This window comes from Mustela putorius, unplaced genomic scaffold (genome assembly GCF_011764305.1).
Source record: "Mustela putorius furo isolate JIRA1106 unplaced genomic scaffold, ASM1176430v1.1 tig00000224_pilon_pilon_pilon, whole genome shotgun sequence".
Lineage (NCBI taxonomy): Eukaryota > Metazoa > Chordata > Mammalia > Carnivora > Mustelidae > Mustela > Mustela putorius.
In genome coordinates this window covers 33,495,880-33,513,153 of record NW_025421321.1, presented here as the reverse complement: position 1 = coordinate 33,513,153, position 17,274 = coordinate 33,495,880, and the positions used below count along the sequence as shown (strand labels likewise).

At 42.6% G+C, this 17,274-nt stretch overlaps 1 long non-coding RNA gene across 1 annotated transcript; it reads right to left on the bottom strand.

Annotated features, from left to right (window-relative positions):
• Positions 1–6,806: 6,806 nt before the first annotated feature.
• Positions 6,807–16,789, bottom strand: LOC123391392. Its single transcript, XR_006606086.1, has 3 exons — positions 15,064–16,789; positions 9,929–10,039; positions 6,807–7,085 (listed from the first exon to the last, which is right to left on the bottom strand). It is a non-coding gene; the product is annotated as an uncharacterized LOC123391392 (long non-coding RNA).
• Between the last annotated feature and the right edge of the window lie 485 nt (positions 16,790–17,274).

Here is a 17,274-nt window from a genome sequence, read left to right as displayed (position 1 = left end):
AATCTTTTAAAAAAAAGAGAGAAGGAAATTCTGACATATGCTACAACATAGATGAACCTTGAAGATATTATGCCAAGTGAAATAAGCCAGTCACAAAAGGGCAAATATTGTATGATTCTGCTAAAACCAGTTACCTAGAGTAGGCAAATTCATAGAGACAGGAAGTAGAATGGTGGTTGCCATTGGCTGGGGACAGGGAGATTGTGAGTTATTGTTTCATAGGGAAAACAGAATTTCAGTTTTGCATCAGGAGAAGAGTTCTGGAGAAGAGCTGCACAATATGAATATACTTAATACTACTAAACTTGAAGATGATAAATGTGTATTATGTGTATTTTACCACAATAAAAGGAAGAGAAAGAAAGGGAGTGCACTTCCAGTCCCCAGGTCAGACCCTGAGTAAACTCTAAACGGATACCAGCACGTGATAATGTCCATTAACGTTATCCTGATATTTAAATACACAGTTTCATGTAAATGTGTGTCTGTGTATACACACACACACATATATTCAATGACCCTAAAATTGATAAGAAACATGATATATGGAGAAATGGTAACTCAGGAAATACTTCAAACCAGAACAAGATTTTTCAAATCATTTATTTATTTATTTATTTATTTATTTCAGGGGAAAGCGCAAAAGTTTTTTTTAAATATGACTGAAAGAAGTTAAAAGCGTGAAAGATTTTTTTTTTAATATGCTGAAAGAAGTTAAGAGTTTAACTGGAAAGTCCCCGTGACCATGACCTCTGTGCTATTTATCCAGCTATTGTTGCCCACACCAGGCCCACCCTTCTCCGCTTCTGGGCGTGTTGGGGCTGAGCCACATTTCCCACATTTCCCGCATTCTCTCGCCAGCCTGCTCCTTAGGGTTCTGGGAGGCAGTGGTGGGAAATGGGTGAGCTGAAGGGAGGGGAGGAGGACTTCTTTCCTGCTCCTCCCTCCCGCTGGAAGATGACTGGCAGCAGCAGACAGCCCTAGCTCCAGCGTCTAGCTTCTCTCCACAGTCCCCACCGCGGTCCCCAGCCCTGCACAGCCCTCTCAGGTGCCAACACCAGCCAGCTGTATCTTCCTCAGCAGCGGGAGCTCCCTCGGGTCTGCGCCCCTCAAGGAGCATGGAGCACGCACCTGCTGAGAGAACTTTGGGTGCCAGCCCTGCCAAGCCCTCCTCGAAGACTTCGTTTCTAGAAATACCACTTCTTCCCATTTGCTCCCCAGCCCAGCAGTAGCTGCTAGGTTGTTAATCTCTGATTTCCCTCAGCATCCCTTTTTCACTACACCTCCCCACCACCCCCCTTAGCTGACACCTTTGTAATCAACTGCTTATATTATCTTTCATCTAGTGGAAATTCCTGGTGTGACTGCTGTTTTCCTGCCTGGATCCTGACTGATGGAATCTCTGAAAGATATACACTTCTGTCAGCAAAGTCATCTGTTAGTGATGCTGCCTCCACCTGTGTTCGTAGGGAGCAGTCTGCTATGGATCCCTATAGCAGCAAGATTTTCAAATACTTTAATACTATCTTTAAAGTTTTCCATTTGTTTGTTTCGAGAGAAAGAGAGTGAGTGTGAGTGGGGAGGGGCAGGGGAGAAGGAGAGAGAATCCCAATCAGGCTCCACACTCAGGGCAGAGCCTGACATGGGTCTCTATCTCACTACCCTGAGATCATGACCTGAGCTGAAACCAGGAGTGTGATGCTTAACCGACTGAGCCACCCAGGTACCCCTCTAATATTATTTTCTACTAAAAGGAATCAGGGCTCCTTGGAGAGTGGCTGGCTTTCGGACTCTCTGTTTGGAGCAGAAAGTAGAAATGGGTTGGAAAATCTCATTGTTGTGAAAAAGCATAAATGCTTGCAGAGATTTCGGGCTGGCCAGACTCTAACAACTTGAGCACTGAAAAGAAAAAAAAAAATTCTGTGCAAAACAAGAGTACATAATGATACTCAGACAACTAAAATATACTACATTCAAAAGAAAAGGCAATTATAAGTCTCAAATAGTGTTTGCAGAAAATGCTCTTTGTGCTAATGCAAATCACATACATCAGCATCAGATTTGGTTAGCAGCTAAGCACTGTCAGGAAAACCCAGGAAGTAGCAATTCAGCTTAGCCCTCAAAAATACTTGCTTGGGACAAGATCACCCTGGAAGGAGAACTATGATCCTGTTTCCCCTAACTTAGGAATGTACCTGGCATGTTTGAGAACACTAAGGAGGTGGATGTGGCTGGAGGAAAATGATTAAGGGAAGAGGGACAGGAGCTGTGGTCAGAAAGGTGTTGTGAGAGTCGGCCCGGCAGGGCCTCGTGGGGCACTATGGTGACTTTGGCTTTTATTGTGAGATGGAAAGCTGCTGCAGAGCTCTGGGGGCGTGATTCAGCTGGTTTGAAATGACCTGCTGTGTTAAGAATAAAACTGTCAGGGGATCTAAAATAGAAGCAGCGAGCCTTGCTGGGAGGCTGTTGTAATTACCCAAGCTGAGGTGATGGTGGGTTAGGTCAGGGTAGCGGCACAGCAGGTGGTGAGAAATGGCTCAAATCTGAACGTATTTTGAAGGTAGTGCCAATGGTTTTTGCCAATGGATTGGACAGGATGTGAGAGAAGGGGAAGAGACAGGGACAACTCTGAGTTTTGGGCCTAAAAATTAGAAAACTGGAACTGACATCCACCTGAGATGGGGAAGGTTGAAAGCAGCAGGATTTTCAGGGGTCTCCTGGACACATACTGCTCCATCTCTGAGGGTTGTCTCAGGCTTAATGTTCAGTCCCTCCTACCTGTTCTTAGCTGCTGATGTTTGGAGGCCATGTCCTTCATCTTGATGGTTGTATGTCTTTTCTAATGGGTTGGGACTGACTACTCAACATTTTGAATATTGTTAGTTATTTTGGATCATGGTCAAATTCCATGGCCATTTCCCTTGGTCTCAAAATCACCACAGCCTGAAGTTCTTTATTCTGACCTGAGGTCTCCTTTGGACAGTCAACTCCCCCAGCAGCCCTGAATCTGCTCCTGGGTCTGTGGGGACTTTTGGATCCCTTGCACTTCTGGGAAAAAGTGAAGCAACAGTGAGATCTTTTGGGCCAGGATTCTGTTTTATTTATCCACCTATTCCCAGCACCTTCCAGGCTGCTGAGAACATTGCAGATATTACGATAACAGTATGGGGACTTGTTGAGCCGTGTAGGAGCATAGAGTAGTGGTCTGGTGGTTTGCTGAGCTGTGTAGAAGCATGGAGCTCTGGCTTGTTAAATGGTATAGCATAGGGCATGAGGAGTCAGACTGTATTTCTGGCTTTCCTGGCTACTTATTAGCTATGTGATCTTGGGCAAGTTATTTAACCTTCCTGTGCTACGTATAATCACCTAGAAGACAGAGCTAACAACCACAGCATGTTGCTGAGAATTGCATGAGCTATATACATAAAATAATTAGCATAGCTCCTGGTACATCGTAAAATGTTTAATAAATGTTGCCTAAAGTAATAATTGTATAATACATGTTTATTACTATTTTGTGTGGTCCAGTTCAGTTACTTGAATGAGTTAATTTATCAGAATAAACAGAAAAGAAAAGCAACACTCAGAATCCTAATTCCATCCAAAGAAAATGAGTTTGAATTCCTATCTGGTTATTGCAAGATAGAATCCACCAAAACTTTGCAGTGTAACAGAAAGGCAGGTAGACATCATCTGGAACTTGTCAAGTGTAAACCCTTGTTTTCTTTTTTCTTTCCCTTGTATTCTGGCCTAGCTTCCTTGGACTCCTATTTCTTCTGAGAGTGCTGGGGGGTGAGTCACCACCATCAGGAAGGCAGTTGAAGAGGAGAGAGGATTGAAAATTCAAGCCGTACCATGAAAGGTCATCACCAGTGAATAGGAAGAAGACTGGGCATTTGGCCCTGTTTGGCAGCTGACCTTGGCCCTTGGCAAACCTCCCTCATGGGTTGGCATACTGTAGAAATGGGCAGGTCATCCTCACTCCTCTCCACCCTGTACCTCCTCCCACACCCACAGGTGGCGTGAAGGTCACAGATCTTTCTTTTGAATCATCTATGTGTTTAGGTAGCTCAAGTCCAAACTAACTGGGAACACTCACTGTTCTAAACTGGAACCAGACGTTCATTTTGATGTGAAAGATAGAAGGTTCCGGGCGCCTGGGTGGCTCAGTGGGTTAAGCCGCTGCCTTCGGCTCAGGTCATGATCTCAGGGTCCTGGGATCGAGTCCCGCGTCGGGCTCTCTGCTCGGCAGGGAGCCTGCTTCCCTCTCTCTCTCTCTCTGCCTGCCTCTCTGCCTACTTGTGATCTCTGTCTGTCAAATAAACAAATAAAATCTTAAAAAAAAAAAAAGATAGAAGGTTCCATTTAGTAGTATATGAGGAATGTTAATCTGTACAGGAGTCAAAGTCAACATCAACAGTGGCAAGCCATATTCATAATATACACTTTTTTTTTAAAAGATTTTATTTATTTATTTGACAGACGGAGATCACAAGTAGGCAGAGAGGCAGGCAGAGAGAGAGGAAAGGAAGCAGGCTCCCTGTTGGGCCGAGAGCCCAATGCGGGGCTCGATCCCAGGACCCTGGGATCATGACCTGACCTGAAGGCAGAGGCTTTAACCCACTGAGCCACCCAGGCGCCCTCATAATATACACCTTTTAAAAAATATTTTATTTATTTATTTGAGAGGGAGAAACAGAGACAGAGATAGCGACAGAGATGGAGAGAGCATGAGCAGGGAGGAGAGGGAGAAGCAGACCCCCCACAGAGCAGAAAACTCACTGGGGGGTTGATCCTGGTCCTGAGATCAGGACCTGAGACCAAGGCAGATGCTTAACCGACTGAGCCACCCAAGTACCCAATAATATACAGCTTTAATGTACTTTACTTCTATGGTTTTCCTTCTTGAAATCCATAACCCCTATCTAATCATGAGAAGACGATCAGACAAATCCCCAAAGAGAGGCATCCTACAAAATACATGACCAGCACTCAAAACTGCTAGAGTCATCAAAAACAATGACAGTCTGAGAAATTACCACAGCCAAGAGGAGCTTAAAGAGACATGAGGACCAAATGTAGTGTGGCGTCCTGGATGGGATCCTGAGCAGAAAAGGATATTAGGTAAAAACTAAGGAAATCTCAATACAGTGCCAGTATTGGTTCGTTAATTGCAACAAATGTACCATTCTAAAGTAAGATGGTAAAAATAGGGGAGAGTGGGTATGGGTATATGGGAACTCGGTATTACTGTCGCAGTCTTTTCTGTAAACCTAAGACTACTCTAAAATTAAAAGTTTATTTTTTAAATCCTGCATAGGAGAGGTCTGCAATGCAACACCTTAGCTCGTTAACCATGGAAAAAGGGGTGCTACCACTTTGAAGCTCTACTATGTGCAGGGTTAGGGATTGGAGAGATTGGAGTAGATAAGACGGGCATGGCCTGCCCTAGCAGAGTGTACAGTCTGGCAGGGAAGGGTTTGTATACTTTGGCATTGCTGGAATTTCTCTTAATCAATATGACCCACTTTCATAATCTGATTTTTTATGAATAAAAAAATGCAAGAGGAAGCTGAATAAAAGTAACAACTAGCACGTTCTCCTTATGGATGGTAACCTGGATTTTCCAGGCCACACTGACTCTTATTCTTGGACTACAGGTTTTGTTTTGTTTTCTTTATTTATTCTTCTCTAGTAATCTCTATACCAACGTGGGGCTTGAACCCATGACCCTGAGATCAAGACTCCCACCCTCTTCCAACTGAACCAGCCAGGTCCCCTTGGACTACGATTTTTAAACATTTTTTAAAGGTTAAACTGGAAATCTTATCAGTTTAGGATAGTTTTCCAAACCCTTTAACCTTAACCATGGAATACACTAAAAATGACGAGGTATTGTCGGAATAGCAGCAGACATGGATCTGCTATAATGTCAGCTGGTCCTAGAGAACACAGGGGGAAGGGTCTCAGAGAAGAATTTCCTTAAGGAAAAACATTCAAGCACAACGTCTTTCTATTTTTCATGTTCTTATAAAACTCATAAAATAATTTAATATAGGTTGTGTCCTATCTGTGTTTTAACTTTTTGTATGTTTTGTGCCTTTTATATTGTTTTATATTGCATGTCTTTTATTTTTTTTAAGATTTTATTTATTTATTTGACAGAGATGACAAGTAGACAGAGAGGCAGGCAGAGAGAGAGGAGGAAGCAAGCTCTCTGCTGAGCAGAGAGCCTGATGCAGGGCTCAATCCCAGGACCCTGAGATCATGACCTGAGTTGAAGGCAGAGGCTTAACCCACTGAACCACCAGGCACACCTATTGTATGTCTTTTAAAAATCACCTTTCTATTGGGAACAGCCTTGGTGTGGCTGAGAAGTCTATCTGGTGCGCCTCTGGCCTCTGGTTTCAGGCCAGGGTGCTGCGAAAAGTCCCACCTTGGCCAGATACACTGGCACAAAGGCAGAAAGGATGTCAGCTATATGTTGTGTGATATTTGTGTCCTCTTAAACTAGGCTACTCCAGATCGTGTTCCTTGTTTCAGCTCGGGCAACACACACTCAGATTTTTTTTTTTTTTTTCCTCTTAGGAAGTTGAAGCTCAGTTTGTTTCTCTTCAATTTAAAGTATTTTAAATTTGTGTCATTTCAGATGCCATTTAGAACCCCAAGGCCCTTCTTTGTATTTAAAGCTTTCTTATTTTGACCATAGATTAATGTTAAACATGTTAATACCATATAATTGTTTGCTATTGAATAAGCAGTACTTAATAACATGAATATATGCTGAAATCATGTGACCAGGGTGTGACATTTATGGTAATCGATCAAGAAATGATGTACATCTGCATACAATAGGGTTGGGTTTGCCTGCACTTAACAAGAATCTGACAGTGGTTTAACTAAAATCATTTTTCCCCCATAAGAAGAAATTTGGACATGAACATACCAGAACTGGTACAGTGACTGTATGATGTCCTGAAGGACCCCAACTCTGTCTTGTTCCTTGGTTCACCATCCTTAGCATGTGACTTTTGTTTCTCAGGGTCACAAGTTGGCTGCTGCAACTCCAGATGTGAAGTCTGTATCTCAAACACGAGAAAGGGCAAGGACAAAAGGTCAAAGTTGCCAAGCAGGTGAGTCTTTCCCTTTCATCAGGAAAACATCTTTCCAGAAACCCATTTAGTAGACATACTCTTACATTTCACTGCACCTGCCAAAGTCTGTTACAGGGCTGCTACTCACTGTGAAAGAGCTCAGAAAAATCAAGTCTTATACCCTGGGGCATCCTGAACAACACGAGGGTTCCACTGGTAAGGTGCATGTTGTGGAGGCAATTTCTGGGAATGCAAGCATGAGCTTACACGTGAGTTGGTAAATGCTACTCCTCCCTCACAGCCCAGAAGACGTGTCCTCCAGGGATGGCTTCAGAGGGGTGTGCTAAAGGCAGATCATTAAATAATGATATTTGTTTAGTTGATTTTTTACATATCTGTTTTTCTAGAATAAATTTGGGTAGAAAAACAGCATCAATATCAATTATTTTTAGGGAACATCATTCAATTTCTTCAGAGCACAGTTCAGGAAAATTCTGGCCTAAGTCATAGAAGTAACTTACTCCATATGACAGAGTTTACATTAAGAAAACTGAAAACCAGGGCAAGTGGGTGGTTTAGTGGGTTAAAGCCTCTGCCTTCTGCTTGGGACATGGTTCCTGAGTCCTGGGATGGAGCCCCATATCGGGCTCTCTGCTCAGCAGGGAGCCTGCTTCCTCCTCTCTCTCTCTCTCTCTGCCTGCCTCTCTGCCTACTTGTGATCTCTATCTGTCAAATGAATAAATAAAATCTTTAAAAAAAAGAAAAAGAAAACTGAAAACCTGTCTCAAGATTTCTTTAAAGTATATCCTCCCTTAGATTAAAATTTTAACTTAATTTACAATTTAACAATGGATTTCTGTATCTCAGCACCAAACCTGTTGTATCCTCTTTAGGACTACAAGTTTTCATTTCCAAATTCCAAATGGATAAGTAGTAATACATGGTTCACATCCTGGGTAACTCTTTTAAAAACAGTAATGTGTGCTTGTTAATCTGAATCATTTTTAGTCTCTGCTTCATGGTTTCGACATTCTCCTGGCTACAGCTACAAGTCTTCTTTTATTCTTTTTACTGACATAGTCTCTGTCCTGAGTGAAATTGATCCTCCTTTCTCACACTCAATTCTGAATGACTTTATTTTTAAGTATAAAAATAATGGTGTTATGAAAATAATGCATGCTCATTGTAAAAAAACAACAAAACACATTTATGTCTTCCCGAGCCCTATCCCTTTCATAGATAACTGTTAACTCTCTTCCCACCCCAAACGCTTAATCTTCATCTCAGAAGTTGTATCTGGTAGGTGGCTCTAAGAGAAAGATCTGGGTATGCTGGCTCCAGCCCCTTCCTTTTTTGGGACAGACCTATGTTCTGACATCTCTTCTGTGCAGTATAAAGCATTCACCCAGCTGGGCCCCAGACTGGGGAGTGTGTCTAATTCAGAGATTAAGCCTTCCTAAACCCACTGGCCACAGACTTTAGACATGTTATCTTAATAGCTCTACAGACAATAAGAGGGATATTTTCATTTCCACCAGCCAGACTCCTGTGTCTGCATCTCAAATAGTTCAAAACTCAGGAGGGAAGAGGGTGGGGGGGAAGGATATTATTTCTTGGACTTCCTAAAACCCTAATAATCTTTATCTATGTATCAGAATGTTCTCCCCATCTTTTATGGCCCAGGCCAAATGCCATCCTTACTACCCCTCCTCCTGAAAGTGGACACAACCTGCCCTTGCTCCAGTCTCTTCAATGTCCTTCCTTTCCTCACTTTTGGTCACTTGCCAAATTTGGCGAGAGAGTGAGCTGTGTACTTACACACCTCAGTGCTACACAGCATAGGTTGTTCTCAACTTTAATGGCTGGGCTTTAAGATTACCTAAAGTTCCTTTTTACGTTCTGACACTCCTAAATGGAGGGTTATATGCCAGATTCAGACTCTCAAGATTTGGCTGAGAAAAACGAACATTTCCAGCTATCACACAGGAAGTTGCTTGCTAGCCAACTGCTCTGCTGCTTTATCATTTTTGTCACTGTGACAGTTTGGGGATAATTACTTAAATATTTTATTATATTTGCAGTGGTTCTTTTATAAAACAAATTTAAAGTGGAAAACGAGAGATCTCATCCTGGTGATCAATTCAGTTAAGGCAAAGATGGAAATTGTTAAGCATGTTGAATGCCAGGAACAATTGACCTCGATTTGGATATTTGTTTTGTATATGGTGCCTGACTTTTGTAAGGATCAAAATGAGAGAGAAAAAAAAAAAGTATAACATGGTGTATTAGTCTGGGTTCTCCAGAGAAATTGGCCATGATTGTATCACCCTGTAACTAGGATTGAGTGGACCAAGGAGGTCACCTGACTCAGGATGGGCCAATCAGCTTCCCTTTTTTCCGAATATGGAGCTGGGAGTCAGAGACTGCGAGAGTCTCCCAACTTGGGAGTACTGCATGCTAAGTGAACTTGGGAGCCACTGGAGAGAGGAAGGTGATGAGCATATTCCATTTTGTGGGCCTAAGAAACAGAGACACCAAGCTGTAGAGAGAACGAGGATAAAACAGAATCACAGAGAAAGGCAGAAACAAAGAAGGGTCCCAATGGCTCTCCTGTTCCATATTCTACTCCTCCCTGAGATCTCTTAGCATTCTTGCCCTGGGGTTCTGGGATATACCCTTGCATACTTATAATTTTCCCTTTTTTGCAATCACAATGTCTCACTACCAAAGAGTCTTATCTAAACACCTGTGATAATACATACGAAACCAAGAAAGTCAGTGACCCACCATATTCTTTTTTCATTGTGGTAAAATGTACATAACATAAAAGTTACCATTTTGGCCTGTTTTTAAGTGTCCAGTTCCACGGCATTAAGTACATTCACCTTGTTCTACAGCTATCATCCATCTCCAGTTCTTCTTGACATTTTCTTAATCTGGATCCTCTGTAATGTAAGACACTTGATTGTGGTTTCTGAGCATGAACTAAGGTGGTGCTGCATTCCAGCACCTTGAGATGGTTTTGGGGCTCATTCATTTTAGTTATATTCCTAATTTGAATTTATTGTCAGGGGACTTGTTTCTTCTTCATAATTTTAGAGTTTAGAGAAAATACCATTACTGAAGGGTTCTAGTTCTAGTGCTCATTATAAAAACTCTGGCTGTTCAATAAAATCCACTGACCATTGCTTCGATTTCATATCCTTTGGCTAAATATCACAAATAGCTTTACATCTAGACCCATGTTCATATGATCCCCATTTTACATCACACCTTCACTCAAGAAGTTTATAGACAGTTCCTTAAAATACTATAAATAAAGAAAGAAATTACTTTTTTTTTTTAAGATTTTATTTATTTATTTGACAGACAGAGATCACAAATAGGCAGAGAGGCAGTCAGAGAGAGAGGGGGAAGCAGGATCCCTGCCGAGCAGAGAGCCCGATGCGGGGCTCGATCACAGGACCCTGGGATCATGACCTCAGCCGAAGGCAGAGGCTTAACCCACTGGCCACATTTGTGCCTCTCATGTTTTCCCCTCTTGCAATATATTTTATCTTTTCCCAACTTTTCTTCCTCTAAGTTATGGGATTTTTAGGCCTCTTAGGTTGTCTACTTAACTCACAGGATTCTCAACTTTTTTACAAGATTGGTTCACAATAAGTATGAACAAGAGAGGCGCGAGAGGTCCTTCTGCTGCTAGGAGAAGAGAAGGGACATGTCTATGGCACAGCCTCTGTGGGGAATTCCCGAAACCTCCACATTGTTGATGAAGCAACAACAGTTCTCTAATGGAATGATTTTTTATTCACATAGTGAATTTTAAGTAGAAATGTTGCTAAGTTTTTATAGCAAACATTGGGAGAGAGCGCGTTCAGATGGTGCTGGGGATCTAATGATGAGGACAAATGATGGTCTCCCTCTTTGAGAAAACCCCCTACGTTGGGCGGGGAGCCGCTGGCCTCAGTTCTGGAGCGGCCATGTACAGTGGGCTCTTTTCAGGGGCTAACTCTTACTCCCCGGAAGGATTATGGACACTCCCAACCCCTTTGTTCACAGCATTCTGCCAGTTTGGCCACACTGGTCTCGTTTCAGATGCAAACATCACAAGGGCTTCCTCCCACAGGCACACAGGGAAATGTCCGCAAGGGCTTTATCTTTTATCTTCTCTTGGGTGCTTCCATGAAGAACCGGGAACAGAAAGGAGTGAATTCACTAAATCATTAAAGAGGCCAGTAGTGTCTTGAGTGTGGGAGGCCGGAGATAATTAAGACTTGGAACACCAACCTCTGAGGCTTGCAGTTTAGAGGAGTCTTAAGAGAAATTCTGAAAACTCAAGGCTTTTGTCTCCTGGGAAGGCTATGCTCACCACATAATACCACTCATTCATTATGTGTTAAATAATAACTATGATTTAATGCATAATCGCTATAAATAATCATTAAAAAGAATGCATTGCCTTCTTTGTAAAAACAAAACAGAAATTCTTGGGCTCACTGCTTCCCATAAGAAACTGCACAGCAAGGGAGTCCTTACCTTAACACTGCAGCTTCGGTCCCTGGGGGTAAGGGACTCTGTGTGTATGTGTTTGGGGAAGTTGCGGGGATGGTCCCATTCCAAGTCTATAGTCTGTGATCTGGGTGAATGCCTTCCTCTCCTTTCTGGGATGGGAAAACTCTGAGATGCTGAGCAAATGGATGCCTTTGGCAGCTTCTCCTGATGAAGAAATCAATGGTGTCTATTTTTCAAGGATCACTGAGGGGTGCCTGGGTGGCTCAGTGGATTAAAGCTTCTGCCTTTGGCTCAGGTCACAATCCCAGAGTCCTGGGATCGATCCCCATGTAGGGCTCTCTGCCCCATGGAGAGCCTGCTTCCTCCTCTCTCTCTCTGGCTGCCTCTGTGCCTACTTGTGATCTCTGTCAAATAAATAAATAAAATCTTTTAAAAAAAATAAAGGATCACTGAGGGATAAATGGTATCCATGTTTCTACCTGCCTCCCCACCTCCATGGCTGTGTCCTGGAACTAGCAACTTCTCTTGCCTCATGGGGCAATTAATAGGCCTTTGTTTTCTAAAGCTCAGGCATGTAAAACTGCTAGAATAGAACATATGCACTAAACTTCTAAACATTGATCTTGGCGATGATTTTCTGAATCTGACTCCAAAAGCAAGGAAAACAAAAGCAAAAATAAGTGGGACTACATCAATCTAAAAAGCTTCTGCACACTGAAGGTAACAGTCAGCAAAACAAAAAGGCAACCTACTGAAGATTTGCAAATGATATATCTGATAAGAGGTTAATATCCAAAATATATAAAGAACTCATACAATTCAATAACAAAAAACAATCTGATTTAAAAATGGGCAGAAGATTTGAAGACATATGCCAACAGGCACATGAAAAGATGCTCAACATCTGTAATCATCAGGGAAATTCAAGTAAAAATCACAATGAGATATCCCCTTATACCTGTCAGAATGGCTAGCATCAGTAAGACAAGAAACAGGGGCATCTGGGTGGCTCAGTCGTTGGGCATCTGCCTTCGGCCCAGGTCATGATCCCAGGTTCCTGAGATAGAGCCCTGTGTTGGGCTCCCTGGTTGGTGGGGAGCCTGCTTCTCCCATTCCCCCTACTCGTGTTCCCTTTCTCACAATCTCTCTCCCTCTGTCAAATAAATAAATAAGAGCTTTAAAAAAATAAGACAAGAAATAACAAATATTGGTGAAAATGTGGAAAAAAGGGAACCCTCATGTCCTATTGATGGGAATGTAAATTGGTGCAACCATTATGGAAAACAGTAAAGAGTTTCCTTAAAAAATTAAAAATAGGGAGTGCCTGGGTGGCTCAGTGGGTTAAAGCCTCTGCCTTCAACTCAGGTCATGATTCCAGGGTCCTGGGATCGAGCCCCCGCATTGGGCTCTCTGCTCAGCAGGGAGCCTGCTTCCTCCTCTCTCTCTGACTGCTTCTCTGCCTACTTGTGATCTGTCTGTCAAATAAATAAATAAAATCTTTTTAAAAAATTAAAAATAGAAGTACCTTGGGAGGGAGACAAACCATAAGTGACTCTTATTCTCACAAAACAGAGGGTTGCTGTGGGAAGGGGGGTTGGAAGAAGGGGGGTGGGGTTATGGACATTGGGGAGGGTATGTCCTATGGTGAGTGCTGTGAAGTATGTAAACCTGGCAATTCACAGACCTGTACCCCTGGGGATAAAAATATATATTATATGTTTATAAAAAATAAAAAATTTTAAAAAATAGAAATACCATATGATCCAATAGGTTCATTACTGGATATCTATCCAAAGAAAATGAAAATACTAATCCAAGAAGATACACACACACCTTTGTTCACTGTGGCATTATTTACAATAGCCAAGATATGGAAGCAACATAAACAACCCAAGTGCCCTTTGATGGAAGCATGAGTAAAGATGTGGTACACACACACACACACACACACACACACACACACACACGGGGGTGGAATACTACTCAGCCATAAAAAAGAATGAAATTTTGCCTCTCGTGACAATATCGATAAGTCTTGAGAGTATTAGGGTAACTGAAATAAGCCCAACAAAGAAAGACAGTGTCACATGATTTCACTTAAGTATGAAATCTAAAAAAACAAAACAAATAAAACAAAACCCAGATACATATATACAGAGATTAGTGATTATCAGAGGGGAGGGGCATTGGGGGCAAAGTGGGTGAAGGGGATCAAGAATGCAAAGTTGCAGTCACGAAATAAGTAAGTCCTGGTGATGTAATCTATAGAATAGGGAATATAGTCAGTAACATTGTGTCAGCTTTGTAAGGTGCCAATGGTAACTAAACTTATTACCCTGACTGTTTTGCAATGTTTATAAATGTTGAATCACAATATTGTACACTTGAATATAATAGCTCAGTTACACCTCAATAAAAAAGTAAAAATAAAATAATAAAATTTTAAAAACAAAAACACCCCTAATGTACCCACTAAGGAGTTCTTTAAGTGTTAACTAACTAGGTAATTGTTAAATGCTTTCTATGAGTGGTTCCAGACCTTAGTTAGCATCCATCTAACTCTCCGGGGGTCTTGCTAAAACTCAAAATTGCTGGACCCTATTCAAGAGTTTCTGACTTCGTAGGTTTAGTTTCGGGTCTGAATTTGCATTTTTAAGTTCCCACGTGATGCTGATGCTTGCTGGTCTACAACCACACTTCCAGGAACCACTGATTCATATTATTTAGAGCTCCCTGATGGGTTGTTTTTAAGTGTTGGAGTGTTTTTAGTGATTGAGAGGATGTTGGTTGTGGTTTTTTGTTTGGTTGGGAATGCATTATTTTTCCCCCCTGCATTATAACTAATGCAGTATAGACATTGGATATCCTAAAATCACCAGCAAATTTTTAGGAACAGATTAGATTCACATAATCTGTTATGCCTGTGCTGCCAACTTGAGACCACCTGGGGAGTTTGTTGGAAGCCACCTTCTGGCCCAGCAGGCCCACATTCAGCACTGGACGCCTTCTGATGGGTGGGCCGTGCTGGGAGAGAAGAGCAGCCTGAAAGGGATTTCATAGCCCTGTGAAGAAAAGAGACAAAAGCTGCCCCCCCCCCAAATTCTGCTGCAAGGCTAAAAAGCCCTTTCATTGCTAATGAACACAATTTGGAGAACTTGGCTGGGAGCCTGGAGCTGAGGGAACCAGAGCCATGGACAAGTTACTAAGTGTCCTGTGAAAGCCCCACAGAGCAAGTTAGGGAGCCCAGGCTTGGCTACTGAATGGTGTCAATGGAAGGTACCGGATGGCCACCAGGCTCTCCCGTGGGACCTGAGGAGGTGTCATTATCCCAGCCTGGAGGGGGCCTCAGGACAGTGTAGCTTGGGATGCCAGATGGGGATTTCAACATTTTGGAGAAATGGATCAGGCTAGGGAGTGTTTATTTGCCCAAGGAGTCAGGAAGGCTTAGCTGTCTTACCCCAGTATCATTTCTCCAAACTTGCCACGTGCTTCTTCAGTCAGGTCTGAAAACTCAACTTTCTTCTTGGTATTAAATCAGGAGATCTGTACATTCAAGTTTCTTCCAGCCCATTAGAGGAGCTTGTTAGAGAAGTGAGATCTGGGTCTTTCCACTTCTGTGTGTGTTTCCTTCAAAGTTGCAATGTCCATGCTGATCTTCTCTCTCATATTTATTAGTTCTCTGTCTGACCAATGGTGAAATGGGGCCAGGAATACCTGTATCCAATTGGCATGAGGGTACTGTGGAAATCATTTCATCTGAAAGATGAATGAATGAATGATTGGAATATTGATAAAAAGTGCAAGTCTTTGTGTTTTGAGATTATTTGTAAGAAGTTCTGAATTCCATAAGGGTGAGGGTTTGTCTGATTTTTCACTTATATCCCCAGTTCTTAGTACAATGACTGACACATCCAAAAAAAAAAAAAATCGTTGAATGAATGAATGGGAAAAAAGGAAAACATAGAACTATGGAACTTAACAACAAGAGAGGTCCCAGGGTCAAAGTCAGAGCCTGATTTGTAAGCCCTGGCAAGGTTTATATTTTTCCTCACACTAGATGGGCTCAGGAGTCCAACACCAGGCAGGCATCCTCCATGGAGCAACTCAGTTATCCCGTTCACGTTCTCTCACTGCTTTGCATTTTGAAGACAAATAACTTAAGCTCTAATTATTGGCTCTTTTTTTTGTCAAGGAAGAAAAAAACGTTCCAGTCCAGCTCTAGGCATAATGTGTCTGGTCCTATTCACTTGTAAAAAGTGAAACAAAACAAAACAGAAACCCAAAACCTGGAAACTTTCTTGGCATTCTGTGTTCTCATTCCAGGTTCCTGAAGGAGTCAAAACACACGTTATCTGTGAACCCTTTCTCAGTCACAGCTGAAGTCAGCTTGGCTTCCCAGAGCTTCTCCAACATCTCTGACCCACTGGCAGGTGAGCTTCCAGCCAGGACGCTCTGGCGGACAGTCATCAGTGGGAAAGGACTGGAGAAGTCTTGTGGTCTCTTCACTGTAGAGGTTACATGGCTTGCTATGGTCATCCAGCTGTCCAGAGACAGACCCTGTTCATGTCCCAGCCCAATGGCACTTTATAGAAAGGACACTGCTCATCAGCTGACCTGGACAGCCTTCAGACAGCAGGGCCCGTGGGGAGAGGGTACGGGTGGTGAAACCTGCAGGCTGTGGCTTAACGGCCAGCAGGGAAGTTGCACACTTTCCCCCACCCCCCCAGCCTGACTGCCCTTCCTCTCTTGGCTGCAGCACCAGAGAGGCAACATCTGTGTGTGTGGCCACCCCTGCCTGCTCCAGCCTGTCCTGAACCTTCCCCAGCTCTTCCTCTCGGCATCGGAGCCCCTCTGTGTGTTAGTGCAGGGCAGAGAAAAGGCACAGAAAGGCTTGTGTCACCTGTAAACAGTGGTTCCCTTGAGTGGTGGGATGGAAGGGTGCAGATGGAGACAATTAACTTCTCCTGTACTCACCTTGCGTTGCCCAACATGTTACAACCACCATCTACAACACATGCCATTTAAAAAAATGCAATAAAATTAAAAAGTTAGTTGTAAAAGGATGCATACCGTATGATATCATTTATATAAAATCCCAAACTACAAAAACAATACTGTGCATTGTGTATGGGGCTAAACCTACATAGTAAAAGCCCCAAACCTGCCCAGACACTACATACTAGCTGCAGAGGGCTGTTATGGAAGGGAGGTGCAGTGGGGGTGAGGGAGGCCACTTTGAGCCATGACATTTTGTTTCCTTAAAAAAAAAAAAAACCAACAACCCAAAACCTCAAAGCAAATATAGCAGAAGGTTAATGTTCATTAGAGTGGGTGATGGGTAGCTGGGTGATTGTTAACATTATTCTCTACAATTTTCCAAACATTTGAAATACTTCATAAGCTCAAAGATTAGCTGCAATAAAGGGAGAAAAGGACTGAGTTTACCTTATTTGTAACTTATCGTCTTAGCAACTCCCTGTCCATTGCCAGGATAGGAGAAATTGGGGAAGGAAAGAAGGAGAGAGGAAGGATTAAAATGAGTTTGGGTGAGCTAGTCTGCTTTTCTGATTTTCCTTAATCTTTGTCTCAGTCACTCGGAGCTACTATAATTAAATACCATAGGCTGGGTGGCTTAAACAACAAACATTTCTTCCTCAGAGTTCTAGAG